This window comes from Scyliorhinus torazame, chromosome 26 (assembly GCF_047496885.1).
Source record: "Scyliorhinus torazame isolate Kashiwa2021f chromosome 26, sScyTor2.1, whole genome shotgun sequence".
Lineage (NCBI taxonomy): Eukaryota > Metazoa > Chordata > Chondrichthyes > Carcharhiniformes > Scyliorhinidae > Scyliorhinus > Scyliorhinus torazame.
The window spans coordinates 43,079,175-43,104,129 of record NC_092732.1 but is presented as its reverse complement, the minus strand read 5'-3'; the positions used below and the strand labels follow the sequence as shown (position 1 = coordinate 43,104,129).

The following is a 24,955-nucleotide window of genomic DNA, read 5'->3' as shown; positions in this document are numbered from 1 at the left end:
CAGTGTTATATCACAGTCTGTATAGAGGGGTCAGTGTTATATCACAGTCTGTATAGAGGGGTCAGTGTGTTATATCACAGTCTGTATAGAGGGGTCAGTGTGTTATATCACAGTCTGTATAGAGGGGTCAGTGTTATATCGCAGTCTGTATAGAGGGGTCAGTGTTATATCACAGTCTGTATAGAGGGGTCAGTGTTATATCACAGTCTGTATAGAGGGGTCAGTGTTATATCACAGTCTGTATAGAGGGGTCAGTGTTATATCACAGTCTGTATAGAGGGGTCAGTGTGTTATATCACAGTCTGTATAGAGGGGTCAGTGTTATATCACAGTCTGTATAGAGGGGTCAGTGTTATATCACAGTCTGTATAGAGGGGTCAGTGTGTTATATCACAGTCTGTATAGAGGGGTCAGTGTTATATCGCAGTCTGTATAGAGGGGTCAGTGTTATATCACAGTCTGTATAGAGGGGTCAGTGTGTTATATCACAGTCTGTATAGAGGGGTCAGTGTTATATCACAGTCTGTATAGAGGGGTCAGTGTGTTATATCGCAGTCTGTATAGAGGGGTCAGTGTTATATCACAGTCAGTATAGAGGGGTCAGTGTGTTATATCACAGTTTGTATAGAGGGGTCAGTGTTATATCACAGTCTGTATAGAGGGTTCAGTGTTATATCACAGTCTGTATAGAGGGTTCAGTGTTATATCACAGTCTGTATAGAGGGTTCAGTGTTATATCACAGTCTGTATACAGGGGTCAGTGTTATATCACAGTCTGTATAGAGGGGTCAGTGTTATATCACAGTCTGTATACAGGGGTCAGTGTTATATCACAGTCTGTATAGAGGGCTCAGTGTTATATCACAGTCTGTATAGAGGGGTCAGTGTTATATCACAGTCTGTATACAGGGGTCAGTGTTATATCACAGTCTGTATAGAGGGCTCAGTGTTATATCACAGTCTGTATAGAGGGGTCAGCGTGTTATATCACAGTCTGTATAGAGGGGTCAGTGTTATATCACAGTCTGTATAGAGGGCTCAGTGTTATATCACAGTCTGTATAGAGGGGTCAGTGTGTTATATCACAGTCTGTATAGAGGGGTCAGTGTGTTATATCACAGTCTGTATAGAGGGTTCAGTGTTATATCACAGTCTGTATACAGGGGTCAGTGTTATATCACAGTCAGTATAGAGGGGTCAGTGTGTTATATCACAGTCTGTATAGAGGGGTCAGTGTGTTATATCACAGTCTGTATAGAGGGGTCAGTGTGTTATATCACAGTCTGTATAGAGGGTTCAGTGTTATATCACAGTCTGTATACAGGGCTCAGTGTTATATCACAGTCTGTATAGAGGGGTCAGTGTGTTATATCACAGTCTGTATAGAGGGGTCAGTGTGTTATATCACAGTCTGTATAGAGGGGTCAGTGTGTTATATCACAGTCTGTATAGAGGGGTCAGTGTTATATCACAGTCTGTATAGAGGGGTCAGTGTGTTATATCACAGTCTGTATAGAGGGGTCAGTGTTATATCACAGTCTGTATAGAGGGGTCAGTGTGTTATATCACAGTCTGTATAGAGGGGTCAGTGTTATATCACAGTCAGTATAGAGGGGTCAGTGTTATATCACAGTCTGTATAGAGGGGTCAGTGTTATATCACAGTCTGTATAGAGTGGTCAGTGTTATATCACAGTCTGTATAGAGGGTTCAGTGTTATATCACAGTCTGTATAGAGTGGTCAGTGTTATATCACAGTCTGTATAGAGGGGTCAGTGTGTTATATCACAGTCTGTATAGAGGGGTCAGTGTGTTATATCACAGTCTGTATAGAGGGGTCAGTGTTATATCACAGTCTGTATAGAGGGGTCAGTGTTATATCACAGTCTGTATAGAGGGGTCAGTGTTATATCACAGTCTGTATAGAGGGGTCAGTGTTATATCACAGTCTGTATAGAGGGTTCAGTGTGTTATATCACAGTCTGTATAGAGGGTTCAGTGTGTTATATCACAGTCTGTATAGAGGGGTCAGTGTGTTATATCACAGTCTGTATAGAGGGGTCAGTGTTATATCACAGTCTGTATAGAGGGTTCAGTGTGTTATATCACAGTCTGTATAGAGGGGTCAGTGTGTTATATCACAGTCTGTATACAGGGGTCAGTGTGTTATATCACAGTCTGTATAGAGGGGTCAGTGTGTTATATCACAGTCAGTATAGAGGGGTCAGTGTTATATCACAGTCTGTATAGAGGGGTCAGTGTTATATCACAGTCTGTATAGAGGGGTCAGTGTGTTATATCACAGTCTGTATAGAGGAGTCAGTGTTATATCACAGTCTGTAGAGAGGGGTCAGTGTGTTATATCACAGTCTGTATAGAGGGGTCAGTGTGTTACATCACAGTCTGTATAGAGGGGTCAGTGTTATATCACAGTATGTATAGAGGGGTCAGTGTTATATCACAGTCTGTATAGAGGGGTCAGTGTTATATCACAGTCTGTATAGAGGGGTCAGTGTTATATCACAGTCTGTATAGAGGGGTCAGTGTTATATCACAGTCTGTATAGAGGGGTCAGTGTTATATCACAGTCTGTATAGAGGGGTCAGTGTTATATCACAGTCTGTAGAGAGGGGTCAGTGTGTTATATCACAGTCTGTATAGAGGGGTCAGTGTGTTACATCACAGTCTGTATCGAGGGGTCAGTGTTATATCACAGTATGTATAGAGGGAATAGTGTGTTATATCACAGTCTGTATAGAGGGGTCAGTGTGTTACATCACAGTCTGTATAGAGGGGTCAGTGTTATATCACAGCCTGTATAGAGGGGTCAGTGTTATATCACAGTCTGTATAGAGGGGTCAGTGTTATATCACAGTCTGTATAGAGGGGTCAGTGTTATATCACAGTCTGTATAGAGGGGTCAGTGTTATATCACAGTCTGTATGGAGGGGTCAGTGTTATATCACAGTCTGTAGAGAGGGGTCAGTGTTATATCACAGTCTGTATAGAGGGGTCAGTGTTATATCACAGCCTGTATAGAGGGGTCAGTGTTATATCACAGTCTGTATAGAGTGGTCAGTGTTATATCACAGTCTGTATAGAGGGTTCAGTGTTATATCACAGTCTGTATAGAGGGGTCAGTGTGTTATATCACAGTCTGTATAGAGGGGTCAGTGTGTTATATCACAGTCTGTATAGAGGGGTCAGTGTGTTATATCGCAGTCTGTATAGAGGGGTCAGTGTTATATCACAGTCTGTATAGAGGGGTCAGTGTGTTATATCACAGTCTGTATAGAGGGGTCAGTGTGTTATATCACAGTCTGTATAGAGGGGTCAGTGTGTTATATCACAGTCTGTATAGAGGGGTCAGTGTTATATCACAGTCTGTATAGAGGCGTCAGTGTGTTATATCACAGTCTGTATAGAGTGGTCAGTGTTATATCACAGTCTGTATAGAGGGGTCAGTGTGTTATATCACAGTCTGTATAGAGGCGTCAGTGTTATATCACAGTCTGTATAGAGGCGTCAGTGTGTTATATCGCAGTCTGTATAGAGGGGTCAGTGTGTTATATCACAGTCTGTATAGAGGGGTCAGTGTGTTATATCACAGTCTGTATATAGGGGTCAGTGTTATATCACAGTCTGTATAGAGTGGTCAGTGTTATATCACAGTCTGTATAGAGGGGTCAGTGTTATATCACAGTCTGTATAGAGGGTTCAGTGTTATATCACAGTCTGTATAGAGGGGTCAGTGTTATATCACAGTCTGTATAGAGGGGTCAGTGTGTTATATCACAGTCTGTATAGAGGGGTCAGTGTTATATCGCAGTCTGTATTGAGGGGTCAGTGTTATATCACAGTCTGTATAGAGGGTTCAGTGTTATATCACAGTCTGTATAGAGGGGTCAGTGTTATATCACAGTCTGTATAGAGGGGTCAGTGTGTTATATCACAGTCTGTAGAGAGGGGTCAGTGTTATATCAGAGTCTGTATAGAGGGGTCGGTGTTATATCACAGTCTGTATAGAGGGTTCAGTGTTATATCACAGTCTGTATAGAGGGGTCAGTGTTATATCACAGTCTGTATAGAGGGGTCAGTGTTATATCACAGTCTGTATAGAGGGGTCAGTGTTATATCACAGTCTGTATAGAGGGGTCAGTGTGTTATATCACAGTCTGTATAGAGGGGTCAGTGTGTTATATCACAGTCTGTATAGAGGGGTCAGTGTTATATCACAGTCTGTATAGAGGGGTCAGTGTGTTATATCACAGTCTGTATAGAGGGGTCAGTGTTATATCACAGTCTGTATAGAGGGGTCAGTGTTATATCACAGTCTGTATAGAGGGGTCAGTGTGTTATATCACAGTCTGTATTGAGGGGTCAGTGTTATATCACAGTCTGTATAGAGGGGTCAGTGTTATATCACAGTCTGTATAGAGGGGTCAGTGTGTTATATCACAGTCTGTATAGAGGGTTCAGTGTTATATCACAGTCTGTATAGAGGGGTCAGTGTGTTATATCACAGTCTGTATAGAGGAGTCAGTGTTATATCACAGTCTGTATAGAGGGGTCAGTGTTATATCACAGTCTGTATAGAGGGGTCAGTGTGTTATATCACAGTCTGTATAGAGGGGTCAGTGTGTTACATCACAGTCTGTATAGAGGGGTCAGTGTTATATCACAGTCTGTATAGAGGGGTCAGTGTTATATCACAGTCTGTATAGAGGGGTCAGTGTGTTATATCACAGTCTGTATAGAGGGTTCAGTGTTATATCACAGTCTGTATAGAGGGGTCAGTGTGTTATATCACAGTCTGTATACAGGGGTCAGTGTGTTATATCGCAGTCTATATAGAGGGGTCAGTGTTATATCACAGTCAGTATAGAGGGGTCAGTGTGTTATATCACAGTCTGTATAGAGGGTTCAGTGTTGTATCACAGTCTGTATAGAGGGGTCAGTGTGTTATATCGCAGTCTGTATAGAGGGGTCAGTGTTATATCACAGTCTGTATAGAGGGGTCAGTGTGTTATATCACAGTCTGTATAGAGGGGTCAGTGTTATATCACAGTCTGTATAGAGGGGTCAGTGTGTTATATCGCAGTCTGTATAGAGGGGTCAGTGTTATATCACAGTCTGTATAGAGGGGTCAGTGTTATATCACAGTCTGTATAGAGGGGTCAGTGTTATATCACAGTCTGTATAGAGGGGTCAGTGTGTTATATCACAGTCTGTATAGAGGGGTCAGTGTTATATCACAGTCTGTATAGAGGGGTCAGTGTTTTATATCACAGTCTGTATAGAGGGGTCAGTGTTATATCACAGTCTGTATAGAGGGGTCAGTGTGTTATATCACAGTCTGTATAGAGGGGTCAGTGTTATATCACAGTCTGTATAGAGGGGTCAGTGTTATATCACAGTCTGTATAGAGGGGTCAGTGTGTTATATCACAGTCTGTATAGAGGGGTCAGTGTGTTATATCACAGTCTGTATAGAGGGGTCAGTGTTATATCGCAGTCTGTATAGAGGGGTCAGTGTTATATCACAGTCTGTATAGAGGGGTCAGTGTTATATCACAGTCTGTATAGAGGGGTCAGTGTTATATCACAGTCTGTATAGAGGGGTCAGTGTTATATCACAGTCTGTATAGAGGGGTCAGTGTGTTATATCACAGTCTGTATAGAGGGGTCAGTGTTATATCACAGTCTGTATAGAGGGGTCAGTGTTATATCACAGTCTGTATAGAGGGGTCAGTGTGTTATATCACAGTCTGTATAGAGGGGTCAGTGTTATATCGCAGTCTGTATAGAGGGGTCAGTGTTATATCACAGTCTGTATAGAGGGGTCAGTGTGTTATATCACAGTCTGTATAGAGGGGTCAGTGTTATATCACAGTCTGTATAGAGGGGTCAGTGTGTTATATCGCAGTCTGTATAGAGGGGTCAGTGTTATATCACAGTCAGTATAGAGGGGTCAGTGTGTTATATCACAGTCTGTATAGAGGGGTCAGTGTTATATCACAGTCTGTATAGAGGGTTCAGTGTTATATCACAGTCTGTATAGAGGGTTCAGTGTTATATCACAGTCTGTATAGAGGGTTCAGTGTTATATCACAGTCTGTATACAGGGGTCAGTGTTATATCACAGTCTGTATAGAGGGGTCAGTGTTATATCACAGTCTGTATACAGGGGTCAGTGTTATATCACAGTCTGTATAGAGGGCTCAGTGTTATATCACAGTCTGTATAGAGGGGTCAGTGTTATATCACAGTCTGTATACAGGGGTCAGTGTTATATCACAGTCTGTATAGAGGGCTCAGTGTTATATCACAGTCTGTATAGAGGGGTCAGCGTGTTATATCACAGTCTGTATAGAGGGGTCAGTGTTATATCACAGTCTGTATAGAGGGCTCAGTGTTATATCACAGTCTGTATAGAGGGGTCAGTGTGTTATATCACAGTCTGTATAGAGGGGTCAGTGTGTTATATCACAGTCTGTATAGAGGGTTCAGTGTTATATCACAGTCTGTATACAGGGGTCAGTGTTATATCACAGTCTGTATAGAGGGGTCAGTGTGTTATATCACAGTCTGTATAGAGGGGTCAGTGTGTTATATCACAGTCTGTATAGAGGGGTCAGTGTGTTATATCACAGTCTGTATAGAGGGTTCAGTGTTATATCACAGTCTGTATACAGGGCTCAGTGTTATATCACAGTCTGTATAGAGGGGTCAGTGTGTTATATCACAGTCTGTATAGAGGGGTCAGTGTGTTATATCACAGTCTGTATAGAGGGGTCAGTGTGTTATATCACAGTCTGTATAGAGGGGTCAGTGTTATATCACAGTCTGTATAGAGGGGTCAGTGTGTTATATCACAGTCTGTATAGAGGGGTCAGTGTTATATCACAGTCAGTATAGAGGGGTCAGTGTTATATCACAGTCTGTATAGAGGGGTCAGTGTTATATCACAGTCTGTATAGAGTGGTCAGTGTTATATCACAGTCTGTATAGAGGGGTCAGTGTGTTATATCACAGTCTGTATAGAGGGTTCAGTGTTATATCACAGTCTGTATAGAGGGTTCAGTGTTATATCACAGTCTGTATAGAGTGGTCAGTGTTATATCACAGTCTGTATAGAGGGGTCAGTGTGTTATATCACAGTCTGTATAGAGGGGTCAGTGTGTTATATCACAGTCTGTATAGAGGGGTCAGTGTGTTATAACACAGTCTGTATAGAGGGTTCAGTGTTATATCACAGTCTGTATAGAGGGTTCAGTGTTATATCACAGTCTGTATAGAGGGGTCAGTGTGTTATATCACAGTCTGTATAGAGGGGTCAGTGTTATATCACAGTCTGTATAGAGGGGTCAGTGTGTTATATCACAGTCTGTATAGAGGGGTCAGTGTGTTATATCACAGTCTGTATAGAGGGTTCAGTGTTATATCACAGTCTGTATAGAGGGGTCAGTGTGTTATATCACAGTCTGTATAGAGGGGTCAGTGTTATATCGCAGTCTGTATAGAGGGGTCAGTGTGTTATATCACAGTCTGTATAGAGGGGTCAGTGTTATATCACAGTCTGTATAGAGGGGTCAGTGTTATATCACAGTCTGTATAGAGGGGTCAGTGTGTTATATCACAGTCTGTATAGAGGGGTCAGTGTGTTATATCACAGTCTGTATAGAGGGGTCAGTGTTATATCACAGTCTGTATAGAGGGGTCAGTGTGTTATATCACAGTCTGTATAGAGGGGTCAGTGTTATATCACAGTCTGTATAGAGGGGTCAGTGTTATATCACAGTCTGTATAGAGGGGTCAGTGTGTTATATCACAGTCTGTATTGAGGGGTCAGGGTTATATCACAGTCTGTATAGAGGGGTCAGTGTGTTATATCACAGTCTGTATAGAGGGTTCAGTGTTATATCACAGTCTGTATAGAGGGGTCAGTGTGTTATATCACAGTCTGTATAGAGGAGTCAGTGTTATATCACAGTCTGTATAGAGGGGTCAGTGTTATATCACAGTCTGTATAGAGGGGTCAGTGTGTTATATCACAGTCTGTATAGAGGGGTCAGTGTGTTACATCACAGTCTGTATAGAGGGGTCAGTGTTATATCACAGTCTGTATAGAGGGGTCAGTGTTATATCACAGTCTGTATAGAGGGGTCAGTGTGTTATATCACAGTCTGTATAGAGGGTTCAGTGTTATATCACAGTCTGTATAGAGGGGTCAGTGTGTTATATCACAGTCTGTATACAGGGGTCAGTGTGTTATATCGCAGTCTATATAGAGGGGTCAGTGTTATATCACAGTCAGTATAGAGGGGTCAGTGTGTTATATCACAGTCTGTATAGAGGGTTCAGTGTTGTATCACAGTCTGTATAGAGGGGTCAGTGTGTTATATCGCAGTCTGTATAGAGGGGTCAGTGTTATATCACAGTCTGTATAGAGGGGTCAGTGTGTTATATCACAGTCTGTATAGAGGGGTCAGTGTTATATCACAGTCTGTATAGAGGGGTCAGTGTGTTATATCGCAGTCTGTATAGAGGGGTCAGTGTTATATCACAGTCTGTATAGAGGGGTCAGTGTTATATCACAGTCTGTATAGAGGGGTCAGTGTTATATCACAGTCTGTATAGAGGGGTCAGTGTGTTATATCACAGTCTGTATAGAGGGGTCTGTGTTATATCACAGTCTGTATAGAGGGGTCAGTGTGTTATATCACAGTCTGTATAGAGGGGTCAGTGTTATATCACAGTCTGTATAGAGGGGTCAGTGTGTTATATCACAGTCTGTATAGAGGGGTCAGTGTTATATCACAGTCTGTATAGAGGGGTCAGTGTTATATCACAGTCTGTATAGAGGGGTCAGTGTGTTATATCACAGTCTGTATAGAGGGGTCAGTGTGTTATATCACAGTCTGTATAGAGGGGTCAGTGTTATATCGCAGTCTGTATAGAGGGGTCAGTGTTATATCACAGTCTGTATAGAGGGGTCAGTGTTATATCACAGTCTGTATAGAGGGGTCAGTGTTATATCACAGTCTGTATAGAGGGGTCAGTGTTATATCACAGTCTGTATAGAGGGGTCAGTGTGTTATATCACAGTCTGTATAGAGGGGTCAGTGTTATATCACAGTCTGTATAGAGGGGTCAGTGTTATATCACAGTCTGTATAGAGGGGTCAGTGTGTTATATCACAGTCTGTATAGAGGGGTCAGTGTTATATCGCAGTCTGTATAGAGGGGTCAGTGTTATATCACAGTCTGTATAGAGGGGTCAGTGTGTTATATCACAGTCTGTATAGAGGGGTCAGTGTTATATCACAGTCTGTATAGAGGGGTCAGTGTGTTATATCGCAGTCTGTATAGAGGGGTCAGTGTTATATCACAGTCAGTATAGAGGGGTCAGTGTGTTATATCACAGTCTGTATAGAGGGGTCAGTGTTATATCACAGTCTGTTTCGAGGGTTCAGTGTTATATCACAGTCTGTATAGAGGGTTCAGTGTTATATCACAGTCTGTATAGAGGGTTCAGTGTTATATCACAGTCTGTATACAGGGGTCAGTGTTATATCACAGTCTGTATAGAGGGGTCAGTGTTATATCACAGTCTGTATACAGGGGTCAGTGTTATATCACAGTCTGTATAGAGGGCTCAGTGTTATATCACAGTCTGTATAGAGGGGTCAGTGTTATATCACAGTCTGTATACAGGGGTCAGTGTTATATCACAGTCTGTATAGAGGGCTCAGTGTTATTTCACAGTCTGTATAGAGGGGTCAGTGTGTTATATCACAGTCTGTATAGAGGTGTCAGTGTTATATCACAGTCTGTATAGAGGGCTCAGTGTTATATCACAGTCTTTATAGAGGGGTCAGTGTGTTATATCACAGTCTGTATAGAGGGGTCAGTGTGTTATATCACAGTCTGTATAGAGGGGTCAGTGTTATATCACAGTCTGTATACAGGGGTCAGTGTTATATCACAGTCTGTATAGAGGGGTCAGTGTGTTATATCACAGTCTGTATAGAGGGGTCAGTGTGTTATATCACAGTCTGTATAGAGGGGTCAGTGTTATATCACAGTCTGTATACAGGGCTCAGTGTTATATCACAGTCTGTATAGAGGGGTCAGTGTGTTATATCACAGTCTGTATAGAGGGGTCAGTGTGTTATATCACAGTCTGTATAGAGGGGTCAGTGTGTTATATCACAGTCTGTATAGAGGGGTCAGTGTTATATCACAGTCTGTATAGAGGGGTCAGTGTGTTATATCACAGTCTGTATAGAGGGGTCAGTGTTATATCACAGTCAGTATAGAGGGGTCAGTGTTATATCACAGTCAGTATAGAGGGGTCAGTGTTATATCACAGTCTGTATAGAGGGGTCAGTGTTATATCACAGTCTGTATAGAGGGGTCAGTGTTATATCACAGTCTGTATAGAGTGGTCAGTGTTATAACACAGTCTGTATAGAGGGGTCAGTGTTATATCACAGTCTGTATAGAGGGTTCAGTGTTATATCACAGTCTGTATAGAGTGGTCAGTGTTATATCACAGTCTGTATAGAGGGGTCAGTGTGTTATATCACAGTCTGTATAGAGGGTTCAGTGTTATATCACAGTCTGTATAGAGGGTTCAGTGTTATATCACAGTCTGTATAGAGTGGTCAGTGTTATATCACAGTCTGTATAGAGGGGTCAGTGTGTTATATCACAGTCTGTATAGAGGGGTCAGTGTGTTATATCACAGTCTGTATAGAGGGGTCAGTGTGTTATAACACAGTCTGTATAGAGGGTTCAGTGTTATATCACAGTCTGTATAGAGGGTTCAGTGTTATATCACAGTCTGTATAGAGGGGTCAGTGTGTTATATCACAGTCTGTATAGAGGGGTCAGTGTGTTATATCACAGTCTGTATAGAGGGGTCAGTGTGTTATAATCACAGTCTGTATAGAGGGTTCAGTGTTATATCACAGTCTGTATAGAGGGGTCAGTGTTATATCACAGTCTGTATAGAGGGTTCAGTGTTATATCACAGTCTGTATAGAGGGGTCAGTGTTATATCACAGTCTGTATAGAGGGGTCAGTGTTATATCACAGTCTGTATAGAGGGGTCAGTGTGTTATATCACAGTCTGTATAGAGGGGTCAGTGTGTTATATCACAGTCTGTATAGAGGGGTCAGTGTCTTATATCACAGTCTGTATAGAGGGGTCAGTGTGTTATATCACAGTCTGTATAGAGGGGTCAGTGTTATATCACAGTCTGTATAGAGGGGTCAGTGTGTTATATCACAGTCTGTATAGAGGGGTCAGTGTGTTATATTACAGTCTGTATAGAGGGGTCAGTGTGTTATATCACAGTCTGTATAGAGGGGTCAGTGTTATATCACAGTCTGTATAGAGGGTTCAGTGTTATATCACAGTCTGTATAGAGGGGTCAGTGTGTTATATCACAGTCTGTATAGAGGGGTCAGTGTGTTATATCACAGACTGTATAGAGGGGTCAGTGTTATATCACAGTCTGTATAGAGGGTTCAGTGTTATATCACAGTCTGTATAGAGGGGTCAGTGTTATATCACAGTCTGTATAGAGGGGTCAGTGTGTTATATCACAGTCTGTATAGAGGGGTCAGTGTTATATCACAGTCTGTATAGAGGGGTCAGTGTTATATCACAGTCTGTATAGAGGGGTCAGTGTTATATCACAGTCTGTATAGAGGAGTCAGTGTGTTATATCACAGTCTGTATAGAGGGGTCAGTGTGTTACATCACAGTCTGTATAGAGGGGTCAGTGTTATATCACAGTATGTATAGAGGGGTCAGTGTGTTATATCACAGTCTGTATAGAGGGGTCAGTGTGTTATATCACAGTCTGTATAGAGGGGTCAGTGTGTTATATCACAGTCTGTATAGAGGGTTCAGTGTTATATCACTGTCTGTATAGAGGGGTCAGTGTTATATCACAGTCTGTATAGAGGGGTCAGTGTTATATCACAGTCTGTATAGAGGGGTCAGTGTTATATCACAGTCTGTATAGAGGGGTCAGTGTTATATCACAGTCTGTATATAGGGGTCAGTGTGTTATATCACAGTCTGTATAGAGGGGTCAGTGTGTTATATCACAGTCTGTATAGAGGGGTCAGTGTTATATCACAGTCTGTATAGAGGGGTCAGTGTGTTATATCACAGTCTGTATAGAGGGGTCAGTGTTATATCACAGTCTGTATAGAGGGGTCAGTGTGTTATATCGCAGTCTGTATAGAGGGGTCAGTGTTATATCACAGTCAGTATAGAGGGGTCAGTGGGTTATATCACAGTCTGTATAGAGGGTTCAGTGGTATATCACAGTCTGTATAGAGGGGTCAGTGTTATAACACAGTCTGTATAGAGGGGTCAGTGTTATATCACAGTCTGTATAGAGGGGTCAGTGTGTTATATCACAGTCTGTATAGAGGGGTCAGTGTTATATCACAGTCTGTATAGAGGGGTCAGTGTTATATCACAGTCTGTATAGAGGGGTCAGTGTTATATCACAGTCTGTATAGAGGGGTCAGTGTGTTATATCACAGTCTGTATAGAGGGGTCAGTGTGTTATATCACAGTCTGTATAGAGGGGTCAGTGTTATATCACAGTCTGTATAGAGGGGTCAGTGTGTTATATCACAGTCTGTATAGAGGGGTCAGTGTGTTATATCACAGTCTGTATAGAGGGGTCAGTGTTATATCACAGACTGTATAGAGGGGTCAGTGTTATATCACAGTCTGTATAGAGGGTTCAGTGTTATATCACAGTCTGTATAGAGGGGTCAGTGTTATATCACAGTCTGTATAGAGGAGTCAGTGTGTTATATCACAGTCTGTATAGAGGGGTCAGTGTGTTACATCACAGTCTGTATAGAGGGGTCAGTGTTATATCACAGTATGTATAGAGGGGTCAGTGTGTTATATCACCGTCTGTATAGAGGGGTCAGTGTGTTATATCACAGTCTGTATAGAGGGGTCAGTGTGTTATATCACAGTCTGTATAGAGGGTTCAGTGTTATATCACAGTCTGTATAGAGGGGTCAGTGTTATATCACAGTCTGTATAGAGGGGTCAGTGTGTTATATCACAGTCTGTATAGAGGGGTCAGTGTTATATCACAGTCTGTATAGAGGGGTCAGTGTTATATCACAGTCTGTATAGAGGGGTCAGTGTGTTATATCACAGTCTGTATAGAGGGGTCAGTGTGTTATATCACAGTCTGTATAGAGGGGTCAGTGTTATATCACAGTCTGTATAGAGGGGTCAGTGTGTTATATCACAGTCTGTATAGAGGGGTCAGTGTTATATCACAGTCTGTATAGAGGGGTCAGTGTGTTATATCGCAGTCTGTATAGAGGGGTCAGTGTTATATCACAGTCAGTATAGAGGGGTCAGTGGGTTATATCACAGTCTGTATAGAGGGTTCAGTGGTATATCACAGTCTGTATAGAGGGGTCAGTGTTATAACACAGTCTGTATAGAGGGGTCAGTGTTATATCACAGTCTGTATAGAGGGGTCAGTGTGTTATATCACAGTCTGTATAGAGGGGTCAGTGTTATATCACAGTCTGTATAGAGGGGTCAGTGTTATATGACAGTCTGTATAGAGGGGTCAGTGTTATATCACAGTCTGTATAGAGGGGTCAGTGTTATATCACAGTCTGTATAGAGGGGTCAGTGTTATATCACAGTCTGTATAGAGGGGTCAGTGTTATATCACAGTCTTTATAGAGGGGTCAGTGTTATATCACAGTCTGTATAGAGGGGTCAGTGTGTTATATCACAGTCTGTATAGAGGGGTCAGTGTTATATCACAGTCTGTATAGAGGGGTCAGTGTTATATCACAGTCTGTATAGAGGGGTCAGTGTTATATCACAGTCTGTATAGAGGGTTCAGTGTTATATCACAGTCTGTATAGAGGGGTCAGTGTGTTATATCACAGTCTGTATAGAGGGGTCAGTGTTATATCACAGTCTGTATAGAGGGGTCAGTGTTATATCACAGTCTGTATAGAGGGGTCAGTGTGTTATATCACAGTCTGTATAGAGGGGTCAGTGTGTTATATCACAGTCTGTATAGAGGGGTCAGTGTGTTATATCACAGTCTGTATAGAGGGGTCAGTGTTATATCACAGTCTGTATAGAGGGGTCAGTGTTATATCACAGTCTGTATAGAGGGGTCAGTGTTATATCACAGTCTTTTCGAGGGGTCAGTGTTATATCACAGTCTGTATAGAGGGGTCAGTGTGTTATATCACAGTCTGTATAGAGGGGTCAGTGTTATATCACAGTCTGTATAGAGGGGTCAGTGTTATATCACAGTCTGTATTGAGGGGTCAGTGTTATATCACAGTCTGCATATAGGGGTCAGTGTGTTATATCACAGTCTGTATAGAGGGGTCAGTGTGTTATATCACAGTCTGTATAGAGGGGTCAGTGTTATATCACAGTCTGTATAGAGGGGTCAGTGTGTTATATCACAGTCTGTATAGAGGGGTCAGTGTTATATCACAGTCTGTATAGAGGGGTCAGTGTTATATGACAGTCTGTATAGAGGGGTCAGTGTTATATCACAGTCTGTATTGAGGGGTCAGTGTTATATCACAGTCTGCATATAGGGGTCAGTGTGTTATATCACAGTCTGTTTAGAGGGGTCAGTGTTATATCACAGTCTGTATAGAGGGTTCAGTGTTATATCACAGTCTGTACAGAGGGGTCAGTGTGTTATATCACAGTCTGTATAGAGGGGTCAGTGTGTTATATCACAGTCTGTATAGAGGGGTCAGTGTGTTACATCACAGTCTGTATAGAGGGGTCAGTGTTATATCACAGTATGTATAGAGGGGTCAGTGTGTCATATCACAGTCTGTATAGAGGGGTCAGTGTGTTATATCACAGTCTGTATAGAGGGGTCAGTGTGTTATATCACAGTCTGTATAGAGGGGTCAGTGTGTTATATCACAGTCTGTATATAGGGGTCAGTGTTAAATCACAGTCTGTATAGAGGGGTCAGTGTGTTATATCACAGTCTGTATAGAGGGGTCAGTGTTATATCACAGTCTGTATAGAGGGTTCAGTGTGTTATATCACAGTCTGTATAGAGGGGTCAGTGTTATATCACAGTCTGTATAGAGGGGTCAGTGTGTTATATCACAGTCTGTATAGAGGGGTCAGTGTGTTATATCACAGTCTGTATAGAGGGGTCAGTGTTATATCACAGTCTGTATAGAGGGCTCAGTGTGTTATATCACAGTCTGTATGGAGGGGTCAGTGTTATAATCACAGTCTGTATAGAGTGGTCAGTGTTATAACACAGTCTGTATAGAGGGGTCAGTGTTATATCACAGTCTGTATAGAGGGTTCAGTGTTATATCACAGTCTGTATAGAGGGGTCAGTGTGTTACATCACAGTCTGTATAGAGGGGTCAGTGTGTTATATCACAGTCTGTATAGAGGGGTCAGTGTGTTATATCACCGTCTGTATAGAGGGGTCAGTGTGTTATATCACAGTCTGTATAGAGGGTTCAGTGTTATATCACAGTCTGTATAGAGGGGTCAGTGTTATATCACAGTCTGTATAGAGGGGTCAGTGTTATATCACAGTCTGTATAGAGGGTTCAGTGTTATATCACAGTCTGTATAGAGGGGTCAGTGTTATATCACAGTCTGTATAGAGGGGTCAGTGTTATATCACAGTCTGTATAGAGGGTTCAGTGTTATATCACAGTCTGTATAGAGGGGTCAGTGTTATATCACAGTCTGTATAGAGGGGCCAGTGTTATATCACAGTCTGTTTTGAGGGGTCAGTGTTATATCACAGTCTGTATAGAGGGGTCAGTGTTATATCACAGTCTGTATAGAGGGGTCAGTGTTATATCACAGTCTGTATAGAGGGGTCAGTGTTATATCACAGTCTGTATAGAGGGGTCAGTGTGTTATATCACAGTCTGTATAGAGGGGTCAGTGTGTTATATCACAGTCTGTATAGAGGGGTCAGTGTTATATCACAGTCTGTATAGAGGGGTCAGTGTGTTATATCACAGTCTGTATAGAGGGGTCAGTGTGTTATATTACAGTCTGTATAGAGGGGTCAGTGTGTTATATCACAGTCTGTATAGAGGGGTCAGTGTTATATCACAGTCTGTATAGAGGGTTCAGTGTTATATCACAGTCTGTATAGAGGGGTCAGTGTGTTATATCACAGTCTGTATAGAGGGGTCAGTGTTATATCACAGTCTGTATAGAGGGGTCAGTGTTATATCACAGTCTGTATAGAGGGTTCAGTGTTATATCACAGTCTGTATAGAGGGGTCAGTGTGTTATATCACAGTCTGTATAGAGGGGTCAGTGTGTTATATCACAGACTGTATAGAGGGGTCAGTGTTATATCACAGTCTGTATAGAGGGGTCAGTGTTATATCACAGTCTGTATAGCGGGGTCAGTGTGTTATATCACAGTCTGTATAGAGGGTTCAGTGTCATATCACAGTCTGTATAGAGGGGTCAGTGTGTTATATCACAGTCTGTATAGAGGGTTCAGTGTTATATCACAGTCTGTATAGAGGGGTCAGTGTTATATCACAGTCTGTATAGAGGAGTCAGTGTGTTATATCACAGTCTGTATAGAGGGGTCAGTGTTATATCACAGTCTGTATAGAGGGGTCAGTGTTATATCACAGTCTGTATAGAGGAGTCAGTGTGTTATATCACAGTCTGTATAGAGGAGTCAGTGTGTTATATCACAGTCTGTATAGAGGGGTCAGTGTTATATCACAGTCTGTATAGAGGAGTCAGTGTGTTATATCACAGTCTGTATAGAGGGGTCAGGGTTATATCACAGTCTGTATAGATGGGTCAGTGTTATATCACAGTCTGTATAGAGGGGTCAGTGTGTTACATCACAGTCTGTATAGAGGGGTCAGTGTTATATCACAGTCTGTATAGAGGGGTCAGTGTGTTACATCACAGTCTGTATAGAGGGGTCAGTGTTATATCACAGTATGTATAGAGGGGTCAGTGTGTTATATCACAGTCTGTATAGAGGGGTCAGTGTGTTATATCACAGTCTGTATAGAGGGGTCAGTGTGTTATATCACAGTCTGTATAGAGGGTTCAGTGTTATATCACAGTCTGTATAGAGGGGTCAGTGTTATATCACAGTCTGTATAGAGGGGTCAGTGTGTTATATCACAGTCTGTATAGAGGGGTCAGTGTTATATCACAGTCTGTATAGAGGGGTCAGTGTGTTATATCACAGTCTGTATAGAGGGGTCAGTGTTATATCACAGTCTGTATAGAGGGGTCAGTGTTATATCACAGTCTGTATAGAGGGGTCAGTGTGTTATATCACAGTCTGTATAGAGTGGTCAGTGTGTTATATCGCAGTCTGTATAGAGGGGTCAGTGTTATATCACAGTCAGTATAGAGGGGTCAGTGTGTTATATCACAGTCAGTATAGAGGGTTCAGTGTTATATCACAGTCTGTATAGAGGGGTCAGTGTGTTATATCACAGTCTGTATAGAGGGTTCAGTGTTATATCACAGTCTGTATAGAGGGTTCAGTGTGTTATATCACAGTCTGTATAGAGGGTTCAGTGTGTTATATCACAGTCTGTATAGAGGGTTCAGTGTTATATCACAGTCTGTATAGAGGGGTCAGTGTTATAACACAGTCTGTATAGAGGGGTCAGTGTTATATCACAGTCTGTATAGAGGGGCCAGTGTGTTATATCACAGTCTGTATAGAGGGGTCAGTGTTATATCACAGTCTGTATAGAGGGCTCAGTGTGTTATATCACAGTCTGTATTGAGGGGTCAGTGTGTTATATCACAGTCTGTATAGAGGGGTCAGTGTTATATCACAGTCTGTATAGAGGGGTCAGTGTTATATCACAGTCTGTATAGAGGGGTCAGTGTTATATCACAGTCTGAATAGAGGGGTCAGTGTTATATCACAGTCTGTATAGAGGGGTCAGTGTTATATCACAGTCTGTATAGAGGGGTCAGTGTTATATCACAGTCTGTATAGAGGGGTCAGTGTTATATCACAGTCTGTATAGAGGGGTCAGTGTTATATCACAGTCTGTATAGAGGGGTCAGTGTTATATCACAGTCTGTATAGAGGGGTCAGTGTTATATCACAGTCTGTATAGAGGGGTCAGTGTTATATCACAGTCTGTATTGAGGGGTCAGTGTTATATCACAGTCAGTATAGAGGGGTCAGTGTGTTATATCACAGTCTGTATAGAGTGGTCAGTGTTAGATCACAGTCTGTATAGAGGAGTCAGTGTGTTATATCACAGTCTGTATAGAGGGGTCAGGGTTATATCACAGTCTGTATAGATGGGTCAGTGTTATATCACAGTCTGTATAGAGGGGTCAGTGTGTTACATCACAGTCTGTATAGAGGGGTCAGTGTTATATCACAGTATGTATAGAGGGGTCAGTGTGTTATATCACAGTCTGTATAGAGGGGTCAGTGTGTTATATCACAGTCTGTATAGAGGGGTCAGTGTGTTATATCACAGTCTGTATAGAGGGTTCAGTGTTATATCACAGTCTGTATAGAGGGCTCAGTGTGTTATATCACAGTCTGTATAGAGGGGTCAGTGTGTTATATCACAGTCTGTATAGAGGGGTCAGTGTTATATCACAGTCTGTATAGAGGGGTCAGTGTTATATCACAGTCTGTATAGAGGGGTCAGTGTTATATCACAGTCTGAATAGAGGGGTCAGTGTTATATCACAGTCTGTATAGAGGGGTCAGTGTGTTATATCACAGTCTGTATAGAGTGGTCAGTGTGTTATATCGCAGTCTGTATAGAGGGGTCAGTGTTATATCACAGTCAGTATAGAGGGGTCAGTGTGTTATATCACAGTCAGTATAGAGGGTTCAGTGTTATATCACAGTCTGTATAGAGGGGTCAGTGTGTTATATCACAGTCTGTATAGAGGGTTCAGTGTTATATCACAGTCTGTATAGAGGGTTCAGTGTGTTATATCACAGTCTGTATAGAGGGTTCAGTGTGTTATATCACAGTCTGTATAGAGGGTTCAGTGTTATATCACAGTCTGTATAGAGGGGTCAGTGTTATAACACAGTCTGTATAGAGGGGTCAGTGTTATATCACAGTCTGTATAGAGGGGCCAGTGTGTTATATCACAGTCTGTATAGAGGGGTCAGTGTTATATCACAGTCTGTATAGAGGGCTCAGTGTGTTATATCACAGTCTGTATTGAGGGGTCAGTGTGTTATATCACAGTCTGTATAGAGGGGTCAGTGTTATATCACAGTCTGTATAGAGGGGTCAGTGTTATATCACAGTCTGTATAGAGGGGTCAGTGTTATATCACAGTCTGAATAGAGGGGTCAGTGTTATATCACAGTCTGTATAGAGGGGTCAGTGTTATATCACAGTCTGTATAGAGGGGTCAGTGTTATATCACAGTCTGTATAGAGGGGTCAGTGTTATATCACAGTCTGTATAGAGGGGTCAGTGTTATATCACAGTCTGTATAGAGGGGTCAGTGTTATATCACAGTCTGTATAGAGGGGTCAGTGTTATATCACAGTCTGTATAGAGGGGTCAGTGTTATATCACAGTCTGTATTGAGGGGTCAGTGTTATATCACAGTCAGTATAGAGGGGTCAGTGTGTTATATCACAGTCTGTATAGAGTGGTCAGTGTTATATCACAGTCTGTATAGAGGAGTCAGTGTGTTATATCACAGTCTGTATAGAGGGGTCAGGGTTATATCACAGTCTGTATAGATGGGTCAGTGTTATATCACAGTCTGTATAGAGGGGTCAGTGTGTTACATCACAGTCTGTATAGAGGGGTCAGTGTTATATCACAGTATGTATAGAGGGGTCAGTGTGTTATATCACAGTCTGTATAGAGGGGTCAGTGTGTTATATCACAGTCTGTATAGAGGGGTCAGTGTGTTATATCACAGTCTGTATAGAGGGTTCAGTGTTATATCACAGTCTGTATAGAGGGGTCAGTGTTATATCACAGTCTGTATAGAGGGGTCAGTGTGTTATATCACAGTCTGTATAGAGGGGTCAGTGTTATATCACAGTCTGTATAGAGGGGTCAGTGTGTTATATCACAGTCTGTATAGAGGGGTCAGTGTTATATCACAGTCTGTATAGAGGGGTCAGTGTTATATCACAGTCTGTATAGAGGGGTCAGTGTGTTATATCACAGTCTGTAAAGAGTGGTCAGTGTGTTATATCGCAGTCTGTATAGAGGGGTCAGTCTTATATCACAGTCAGTATAGAGGGGTCAGTGTGTTATATCACAGTCAGTATAGAGGGTTCAGTGTTATATCACAGTCTGTATAGAGGGGTCAGTGTGTTATATCACAGTCTGTATAGAGGGTTCAGTGTTATATCACAGTCTGTATAGAGGGTTCAGTGTGTTATATCACAGTCTGTATAGAGGGTTCAGTGTGTTATATCACAGTCTGTATAGAGGGTTCAGTGTTATATCACAGTCTGTATAGAGGGGTCAGTGTTATAACACAGTCTGTATAGAGGGGTCAGTGTTATATCACAGTCTGTATAGAGGGGCCAGTGTGTTATATCACAGTCTGTATAGAGGGGTCAGTGTTATATCACAGTCTGTATAGAGGGCTCAGTGTGTTATATCACAGTCTGTATTGAGGGGTCAGTGTGTTATATCACAGTCTGTATAGAGGGGTCAGTGTTATATCACAGTCTGTATAGAGGGGTCAGTGTTATATCACAGTCTGTATAGAGGGGTCAGTGTTATATCACAGTCTGAATAGAGGGGTCAGTGTTATATCACAGTCTGTATAGAGGGGTCAGTGTTATATCACAGTCTGTATAGAGGGGTCAGTGTTATATCACAGTCTGTATAGAGGGGTCAGTGTTATATCACAGTCTGTATAGAGGGGTCAGTGTTATATCACAGTCTGTATAGAGGGGTCAGTGTTATATCACAGTCTGTATAGAGGGGTCAGTGTTATATCACAGTCTGTATAGAGGGGTCAGTGTTATATCACAGTCTGTATTGAGGGGTCAGTGTTATATCACAGTCAGTATAGAGGGGTCAGTGTGTTATATCACAGTCTGTATAGAGTGGTCAGTGTTATATCACAGTCTGTATAGAGGGGTCAGTGTGTTATATCACAGTCTGTATAGAGGGGTCAGTGTTATATCACAGTCTGTATAGAGGGGTCAGTGTGTTATATCACAGTCTGTATAGAGGGGTCAGTGTTATATCGCAGTCTGTATTGAGGGGTCAGTGTTATATCACAGTCTGTATAGAGGGTTCAGTGTTATATCACAGTCTGTATAGAGGGGTCAGTGTTATATCACAGTCTGTATAGAGGGGTCAGTGTGTTATATCACAGTCTGTATCGAGGGGTCGGTGTTATATCACAGTCTGTATAGAGGGGTCAGTGTTATATCACAGTCTGTATAGAGGGGTCAGTGTTATATCACAGTCTGTATAGAGGGGTCAGTGTTATATCACAGTCTGTATAGGGGGGTCAGTGTGTTATATCACAGTCTGTATAGAGGGGTCAGTGTTATATCACAGTCTGTATAGAGGGGTCGGTGTTATATCACAGTCTGTATAGAGGGTTCAGTGTTATATCACAGTCTGTATAGAGGGGTCAGTGTTATATCACAGTCTGTATAGAGGGGTCAGTGTTATATCACAGTCTGTATAGAGGGGTCAGTGTTATATCACAGTCTGTATAGAGGGGTCAGTGTGTTACATCACAGTCTGTATAGAGGGGTCAGTTTGTTACATCACAGTCTGGATAGAGGGGTCAGTGTTATATCACAGTCTGTATAGAGGGGTCAGTGTGTTATATCACAGTCTGTATAGAGGGTTCAGTGTTATATCACAGTCTGTATAGAGGGGTCAGTGTGTTATATCACAGTCTGTATACAGGGGTCAGTGTGTTATATCGCAGTCTATATAGAGGGGTCAGTGTTATATCACAGTCAGTATAGAGTGGTCAGTGTGTTATATCACAGTCTGTATAGAGGGGTCAGTGTGTTATATCGCAGTCTGTATAGAGGGGTCAGTGTGTTATATCACAGTCTGTATAGAGGGGTCAGTGTGTTATATCACAGTCTGTATAGAGGGGTCAGTGGGTTATATCACAGTCTGTATAGAGGGGTCAGTGTTATATCACAGTCTGTATAGAGGGGTCAGTGGGTTATATCACAGTCTGTATAGAGGGGTCAGTGTGTTATATCACAGTCTGTATAGAGGGGTCAGAGGGTTATATCACAGTCTGTATAGAGGGGTCAGTGTTATATCACAGTCTGTATAGAGTGGTCAGTGTGTTATATCACAGTCTGTATAGAGGGGACAGTGGGTTATATCACAGTCTGTATAGAGGGGTCAGTGTTATATCACAGTCAGTATAGAGGGGTCAGAGTGTTATATCACAGTCTGTATAGAGGGTTCAGTGTTGTATCACAGTCTGTATAGAGGGGTCAGTGTGTTATATCGCAGTCTATATAGAGGGGTCAGTGTGTTATATCACAGTCTGTATAGAGGGTTCAGTGTTGTATCACAGTCTGTATAGAGGGGTCAGTGTGTTATATCGCAGTCTGTATAGAGGGGTCAGTGTGTTATATCACAGTCTGTATAGAGGGGTCAGTGTGTTCTATCACAGTCTGTATAGAGGGGTCAGTGGGTTATATCACAGTCTGTATAGAGGGGTCAGTGTTATATCACAGTCTGTATAGAGGGGTCAGTGTGTTATATCACAGTCTGTATAGAGGGGTCAGTGTGTTATATCGCAGTCTGTATAGAGGGGTCAGTGTTATATCACAGTCAGTATAGAGGGGTCAGTGTGTTATATCACAGTCTGTATAGAGGGGTCAGTGTTATATCACAGTCTGTATAGAGGGTTCAGTGTTATATCACAGTCTGTATAGAGGGTTCAGTGTTATATCACAGTCTGTATAGAGGGTTCAGTGTGTTATATCACAGTCTGTATAGAGGGGTCAGTGTTATATCACAGTCTGTATACAGGGGTCAGTGTTATATCACAGTCTGTATAGAGGGCTCAGTGTTATATCACAGTCTGTATAGAGGGGTCAGTGTGTTATATCACAGTCTGTATAGAGGGTTCAGTGTTATATCACAGTCTGTATAGAGGGGTCAGTGTTATATCACAGTCTGTATAGAGGGGTCAGTGTTATATCACAGTCTGTATAGAGGGTTCAGTGTTATATCACAGTCTGTATAGAGGGGTCAGTGTGTTATATCACAGTCTGTATAGAGGGGTCAGTGTTATATCACAGTCAGTATAGAGGGGTCAGTGTTATATCACAGTCAGTATAGAGGGGTCAGTGTTATATCACAGTCTGTATAGAGGGGTCAGTGTTATATCACAGTCTGTATAGAGGGGTCAGTGTTATATCACAGTCTGTATAGAGTGGTCAGTGTTATAACACAGTCTGTATAGAGGGGTCAGTGTTATATCACAGTCTGTATAGAGGGTTTAGTGTTATATCACAGTCTGTATAGAGTGGTCAGTGTTATATCACAGTCTGTATAGAGGGGTCAGTGTGTTGTATCACAGTCTGTATAGAGGGTTCAGTGTTATATCACAGTCTGTATAGAGGGTTCAGTGTTATATCACAGTCTGTATAGAGTGGTCAGTGTTATATCACAGTCTGTATAGAGGGGTCAGTGTGTTATATCACAGTCTGTATAGAGGGGTCAGTGTGTTATATCACAGTCTGTATAGAGGGGTCAGTGTGTTATATCACAGTCTGTATAGAGGGGTCAGTGTGTTATATCACAGTCTGTATAGAGGGTTCAGTGTTATATCACAGTCTGTATAGAGGGGTCAGTGTTATATCACAGTCTGTATAGAGGGGTCAGTGTTATATCACAGTCTGTATAGAGGGTTCAGTGTTATATCACAGTCTGTATAGAGGGGTCAGTGTTATATCACAGTCTGTATAGAGGGGTCAGTGTTATATCACAGTCTGTATAGAGGGGTCAGTGTGTTATATCACAGTCTGTATAGAGGGGTCAGTGTGTTATATCACAGTCTGTATAGAGGGGTCAGTGTCTTATATCACAGTCTGTATAGAGGGGTCAGTGTGTTATATCACAGTCTGTATAGAGGGGTCAGTGTTATATCACAGTCTGTATAGAGGGGTCAGTGTGTTATATCACAGTCTGTATAGAGGGGTCAGTGTGTTATATTACAGTCTGTATAGAGGGGTCAGTGTGTTATATCACAGTCTGTATAGAGGGGTCAGTGTTATATCACAGTCTGTATAGAGGGTTCAGTGTTATATCACAGTCTGTATAGAGGGGTCAGTGTGTTATATCACAGTCTGTATAGAGGGGTCAGTGTGTTATATCACAGACTGTATAGAGGGGTCAGTGTTATATCACAGTCTGTATAGAGGGTTCAGTGTTATATCACAGTCTGTATAGAGGGGTCAGTGTTATATCACAGTCTGTATAGAGGAGTCAGTGTGTTATATCACAGTCTGTATAGAGGGGTCAGTGTGTTACATCACAGTCTGTATAGAGGGGTCAGTGTTATATCACAGTATGTATAGAGGGGTCAGTGTGTTATATCACAGTCTGTATAGAGGGGTCAGTGTGTTATATCACAGTCTGTATAGAGGGGTCAGTGTGTTATATCACAGTCTGTATAGAGGGTTCAGTGTTATATCACAGTCTGTATAGAGGGGTCAGTGTTATATCACAGTCTGTATAGAGGGGTCAGTGTGTTATATCACAGTCTGTATAGAGGGTTCAGTGTTATATCACAGTCTGTATAGAGGGGTCAGTGTTATATCACAGTCTGTATAGAGGGGTCAGTGTTATATCACAGTCTGTATAGAGGGGTCAGTGTGTTATATCACAGTCTGTATAGAGGGGTCAGTGTTATATCACAGTCTGTATA

At 41.9% G+C, this 24,955-nt stretch overlaps 1 protein-coding gene across 1 annotated transcript in view; it reads left to right on the top strand.

Annotated features, from left to right (window-relative positions):
• Positions 1–24,955, top strand: part of LOC140403018 (DNA-directed RNA polymerase III subunit RPC3-like) — a 232,156-nt gene that overhangs the window by 13,400 nt on the left and 193,801 nt on the right.